Below are 6,747 nucleotides of genomic sequence, written 5' to 3' on the forward strand. Positions count from 1 at the left end.
GCCTGTACCAACCTAAAATCTTACCTCCTCCTTACCAAAGGAACTACCCCCTCTAGTTACCAACTTTACCATTGTAACCCAGTAACTATCTCTATTAATGTCCCTACCTCTACCAACCATACACTTCCTTTAGAACACTTTTATGACTTAGGAGCAGAGGCCAATGGATACGACACTGTAGGCCCCTTTAAAATATGCTTTATTGACCCTCCCTTCTCCTTCTTAACTTTCTACCCTGCTCAACAACAGTGTCAAAGTAAATATTATAGAAGTGAAGGTTCTAAGACAAACTCTAGCAATTGAAACAAGATATCAAGATATAGATGCCTAGTTGGGATGGATTCAATATTCCGTCTGCACTTTGAACAAAAGTAATTGTTATTCTTGGGTGCACAGCAGACCAGAGACCCAGATTGTCTCCTTTCCACTAGGATAGTCCTTCAGTCAACCAGGCATGGGCTGTATAGCAGCTCTTTTCCAAGATTCCACAGCCTAAGGCAACAAATCATGCCAAACTCTCTCTCTGCTATATCCTGAAGTCCAACGCCCTGCAGGTCAGGCCCCAACATCAGTTTCACCTCATGTCTCTCACCACAGGAGGAGAACTTGGCGTTCCTTGGAACCTTAACAGGTTGCAGCAAGCTTAGCCCCTTGCAAAAGCTTACCCATCAGTCTGCCTTTAGTCATCCTTGAGCGGATGTATGGTAGTATTGCAGTATACCCTTACTGGACGCTCTGCCAAGTAACAGGAGCGGCACTTGTGCTCTTGTCCAATTGGCTATCCCTTTCACTCTAGCATTTCATCAACCAGGTAAAGAAAAACCACAACACTGAAAAATAAGAGAAGCCCTTTATAAGTCTTTTGACTCTCAAGTGTACATAGATGCCATTAGTGTTCCACGAGGAGTGCCTGACAGGTTCAAAGCCTGAGACCAAATAACTTCAGGATTTGAATTTGTATTTCCACAAGTAACTATTAATAAAAATGTACTATTAAAGTAACTATTAATAAAAATGTACAAAATAAATTACATCTATTGTAATCAGCAACAGTTTGTTAATTACACCAAGGATGCTATCAAAGGAATAGCTGACCAGTTAAAGCCTACTAGCCCAATAGCTTAAGAAAACAGAATAGCTCTAGACATGTTATTAGCCAAAAAGGTGGGGTTTGTGTTATGATTAAAACCCAATGTTGTACCTTCATCCCAAACAACACTGCCCTCATAGGAGCATAAAGAAGGCCTTACAAAGACTTATCACTTTATCGAATAAATTAGCTAAAAATCTAGAGTCAGTGACCCTATTTCAGGATGGCTAAGAAAGTAGTTCAGTAAATGGAAAAGAATCATAGCCTCAATTCATATTTCTCTTGCAATCGTAATAGGTGTACTCATTCTTGTTGGGTGTTGTGTCATACCATGCATCTGTAGGCTAATACAAAGGATTGTACAAACAGCACTTACTAAAGCCTCCCTTAGTTCTCCACCACCTTATTCAAGTAAGCTTTTCCTTTTAGAAGATCAAATCAAATGGCAAAGCCAAGACATGTTAAAAACATTTGAAGAGAAAGAATCGTAAGAAAATTAAAATGGAAGAATTGTAAGATACAATGAATTTCTCTGAGTTTCTCTTCAAAGATTTAGCCTGCTAACTTCCTTGTCTTTTGTTCTCAAACTCAACTTACCTGTTCCTCCTTGCCCCTAATTACTGTAAAACAGCCTACCTGCTTCCCGTCAGCTCTAATCAATAACTCACATCTGTTCCCTTAGTTACCTGCACCCATTGTTCCTCCGAAACTGCACATCTCACAGGCCTCACCACTGTTCTACACGTCTCCCTTCCCTTCCGTATTTAGAAAGATATCTGCAAGTAACAAACCAGGTTAGCTGAGATTGTGCAGTCTGACCCCAGCCCATGGGGGAGTGACACTGAAGTAGAAACTACCATTAGACATTAAAGCTCACTGTTCTCCTTTGTTCCCTGTGCTCTTGCGATCTTGATTGATGTGAGTGGCACCCTTCTGCAGAAGTAAATTGCCTTGCTAAGAGAACTTTTGCCTGAGTGTGGGTTTCACTTTGTGACACCGAGCATTTATTCCTAGAGCATTTTTATATCCAACAACAAGCTATATCTATAGTTTTTTTTAATTTAAGGGAAAGTACATTTGTTATTAATTTATAAGGGACATAACTCAGGGAAAGAGTGAGATAAGATACTAGTTAATTTTGCCAGTTCAGCAAAACACAAAACACAACTATTAGTAGAGACTTGTGAGAGGAAGCAGTTCCTATGGAATGTTTGCTGTATTTTGTGTCCTCCCACCTGTGTTATTATTTTGTTCCATTTTCTTTATCTCTGAACATGTGGCCCATCTGAAATGATTGACTTAGTGGTTCTGGAGATTCTGTAGAAACAAGATAATCTTCCCCATACTTTGTATCACTTTGTCATTTTATTTTTCTTCCTTTCCCTTGGGAGTATTAATATATCTCTTATAGTTTGAAAAAGAAACATGGTTTAACAAATTGAACCCTCAATGTGAGTTCTTTGATACCTTGGTTCTAGATCTAATCTAACTGTGTGAAGTTGATGTAGGAATATTGGGTCTGTTTCAGAAAGCCTGCTGATCTCTGCCACCCATCTCTAGGGCACAAGATGCAACCTGAAATAAAATGCATCTCTAGGGCACAAGATGCAGCTTGAAATAAAATGTTTATCACTATCTTTCTCAGTCCTCTTGGTTTCCCTCTGCTTCCCTTTTATTTCCTTCCCTTCTCTCTCTCTCTCTCTCTCTCTCTCTCTGTCTCTCTGTCTCCCATCTCTATCTCTCTCTATCATCTCTATCTCTATCTCTATCATCTCTATCTCTATCTCTAACTTTATCTATATCTCCATCTCTATCTCTGTCTCTACCTCTATCTCTCTCTCCTCTCTCTCTCTCCCCTCTCCCATGAATACTGAGTAGAATTTTGTTCTATGGCCATCCAACTTATACTTCTTTTTGAAATTTCTCAAAGATATTGGCCTGCTGGCTGTAATTCAATTTTGAGTCTTAGTTTTCAGAGTCTTTTTTTTTCATGAAACCTACTTTTGAATTTGTAATGATGAAGATAACAAAATTAATTTGCGATTGTTACTCGTGTGCCTCAAATACATCTTATTTATTGCATTTTACTTATCCAAATTTTAAGGATATGTTCCTGTTTTACTTTGTTGCTGTTGCTGTTGTTTCTTCCCCCACCCCTGGCATAGGTCTATTGACAGTATTGCTTTCAAATTTTAATTGTAATATTCTAAGATTCTTCTAGTCTTTCTGCTTGTGTACCTCATATTCTTCATTTATGTAATGCAGACAATTTTACCTATCTCATAGTTTTGAAGTAAAAGGTTGGTGAAATAATAAATATGAAACATTATTATAACATTAGACCTTGTATATGCTTTAAAATGACAATTTAGGAAAAGTAATTTATTGATCTGTTTGATAGGTTTTGAATGGCTTAAATGAAGTTACCTGATAAACAAACTTTACCAAGTGAAAAAACCTAATTCTAAGATATAACAAGTTTACTATTGATAAGCTTATGATTTACATCACACAGAGGCACTTTATAATTTTAGCTTTTTTAAAAAAATAAAACTCAGGATTTACTCCCAAGTATGAAAATCTTATTGCAAAAATACATGGTATGATTAATCTATTTTTCTATTTGACTCTATATAATGTGATATTAAAATACATCATTTATGTTAGCAAATAAGAATATAATTTTCATCAATATAACATCTTTACCTGCTTATCCAGGTATGGTGTGTTCCCCAAAGTGGTGAGTGAAGAATTTGAAAAAGGCTGGGACATAGGTGATGAAAATAGCACATATATGTGATGTACAGGTACTGAAGGCTTTGTGGTGAGCATCTGCAGATGACAAATTCTCTACAGCACAGATAACCATGGTGTAAGATATGGAGATACAGAATATGTGAAACCCCCCCAATCAATATGGCAGCTATGAGACCATAGATGGCATTAATCTGGACATTAGCACAGGATAATTTGGTCACAGACATATGGTCACAATAGGTGTGGTGGATGAGGTTACCCTTGCAATAGGGAAGACGCTTGATCAGGAAAGCAAATGGAATCATAAGCAACACACTTCAAATGAAGGTGACAAGCCCAACTTTGGTAATTACAGTGTTGGTGAGGATGGTGGAATAGTGTAGAGGGTAGCAAATGGCCACATAGTAGTCTAGAGCTATAACCATGAGCACCCCACACTCCATGCCCATCAGCATGTGGATGAAAAACATCTGTACAAGGCAGGCAATAGAGTCAATTTCCTTGAGGCCAAACCAAAAAATACATAACATATTGGGAACAAATGACATGCATCCAGTAACATCTGTAAGAGACAGCAAGGTTAGGAAGTAGTGCATGGGTTGGTGCAGTGCCTCCTCATGGCTAATGAGCTATATAAGTCCACAATTCCCCACAACAGTAGTGATGTACATGAAGCAGAAAGGCAGGGAGATCCAGATGTGTGCAGCTTCCAGCCCGGGAATCCCATTGAGAATGAAATATCTTGGTGTCAGGCTGGAGCTGTTGGCTCCATGCATGATGCTCATCAATTAGGAAACATGCTAGTTTTTGTGCCAATAAAGTTGTCCTGTATAAGGAAAGAGTAGTGAGATTATTCTCATCCAGAGAAAAAGATACAAAAAGCATTTTTCACAATCTAAACTGAACCAACAGAATAAAAACATATTGTAAACATAGTGCTGAAGCCCTGGCCTGGCTTGGTTTTCTACTGGAAACTCTGTTTATATGTAGCTACTTATATTCCTGGGCCATTCAATAATGCTTGATTTTGCAACCTCAACCAATTTCCAAATTATGAACTCTATTTAAATTATATTGATATTCTTGTTTTTAAATTCTTTTGTCCTTTTTATTCATTTACAATTATATCAAGATCATTTTATGTCATTACAATTCTTTGAAAATACAATTCTTGATGATCACAAAATATACAATTGAAAGATAAATTACAAGGTATTCAACAACTTTCCTAATAAATATTAAGTTTTTCCATGCTACTTTTGACTCCTATAACAATCATACTGTAGTACATATGGACTTACTGGGTCAAAAAGCAAGAATAATTTAAGATTCTTGTCTAGATACTCAAATTGCTTTCAAGAAAATTGTACCAAATTACATTCCACTAGATTGAGTTGACAGTGTTGGTTTATCCCTCCCTCATTAGCATTGAATATTTTGTCTTTTTCCTCTCTTGTGAACTTTGTTTATTTCTTTTATCCCATTTATATTGAGTGTTAATGTTCTCTAAGCTGCCCAGAAGTGGAAGTCCCTGGCATAGCTGCTTTATTCTTAATAGCCAAAAAGCTGGAAACAACTCAATGCCTAACAACGGGTGAATGGATAAACAAATTGTATTATAGCCATGTAATGGAATACTACTCAGCAATAAAAAGGAATGAACTACTGTTACACACAAAAATACATATTTGTGAGATAGAAAGATAGAAAGATGGCTTAAATACAATGTTGACACCTTTAGTTATTGATAATTTACTATAACACGGCAGTGTGCCTAGTAACTGGAACTATGTGGCAAAAACTAATAAATCTGCTTCATGAGATCCTTAGCAATTACTGTTCCATCTGCCTAGAACTGTGTATCCCAACATGTTTTTGGTTGCTCCCTTTTAGAATTCCTGTCTTAACTCAAATGTCCCCTCCTCAATAAAAGGTTCTCTAACATTTGATCTATGTTAACCCTCTTTCTCAGTTTCTTCACTGCAAACAACATTTATGATTAATTATAAAGGTCTAGAATTTACTCATTGTTATTGTCTGTCTCCCCTACAAGAATTTAAGCTCTATAAAATCAGGGAATTTTTCTGCCCATCACCTCTATATTCCCAGTGCCAAGAAGGATTCCTGGAACACAATAGGTACAAAATAAGAAATTTCCAATCATTGAATTAAAGGAAATATGAATAAATACATAACTTGTTTCTTCCTCCCATTCATTTATTTCTATCTCTCAGGGTCCCCAGTGGAGTCTCTTACATAGTAGTAGGTGCTCAGACTATAATAAATTTCAAATGAAATTATTTTTACTGATGTAGAAACTCATCATATTGACTGTTTATTTTTTATATCAAAACCATTTCTATAAATAACTTTGTTTCTGAATCTCATGGCTATTATGGATTTATTTTATTGTGTCATAAGAATTGATGTACACTTAGGTATCCTTAGGTGCCTCAGAATGTAGTATGGTCAGAGACCGGTATTCTATTTATGTTTGCCTATCTAGTGTCTAGGAAAATGTTAACCAAAAAAAGGTGCTTATTGAATATATGCATGCTAGACAATACAAATTTATTTTACTGGTCTTTAGGTTCTTATAATTATAGAAAAAATAGTCCTTTCTATGTTGCGTATCTTTATAAATCCTCAAAGACATGATTATGCCTTTTGCTATGTGTCAATTATGAACTCTGCTTGAACAAAATACTCTCAATTTCACATAAGATATACAGGCTTTCTTCAGAGCCTATAATACTTTTTGTAAAAATAAAATTGAAGTTATCCCTAAAAAAAAAAAAATACATATTTGTGATTAAAATAAAGTATGCTTACTGAAAGAAGTCAAACACACAAAAAAACTATTTAATGTAAAATTTCATCTGTATGAAATTCTAGAAAAG

General features: G+C 36.0%; 1 pseudogene; it reads right to left on the reverse strand.

Annotated features, from left to right (window-relative positions):
- Window positions 1–3,800: 3,800 nt before the first annotated feature.
- On the reverse strand, window positions 3,801–4,623 carry LOC126936470 (olfactory receptor 52N2-like; annotated as a pseudogene).
- Between the last annotated feature and the right edge of the window lie 2,124 nt (window positions 4,624–6,747).

The sequence above is a fragment of the Macaca thibetana genome, chromosome 14 (genome assembly GCF_024542745.1).
Source record: "Macaca thibetana thibetana isolate TM-01 chromosome 14, ASM2454274v1, whole genome shotgun sequence".
Classification (NCBI taxonomy): Eukaryota; Metazoa; Chordata; class Mammalia; order Primates; family Cercopithecidae; genus Macaca; species Macaca thibetana.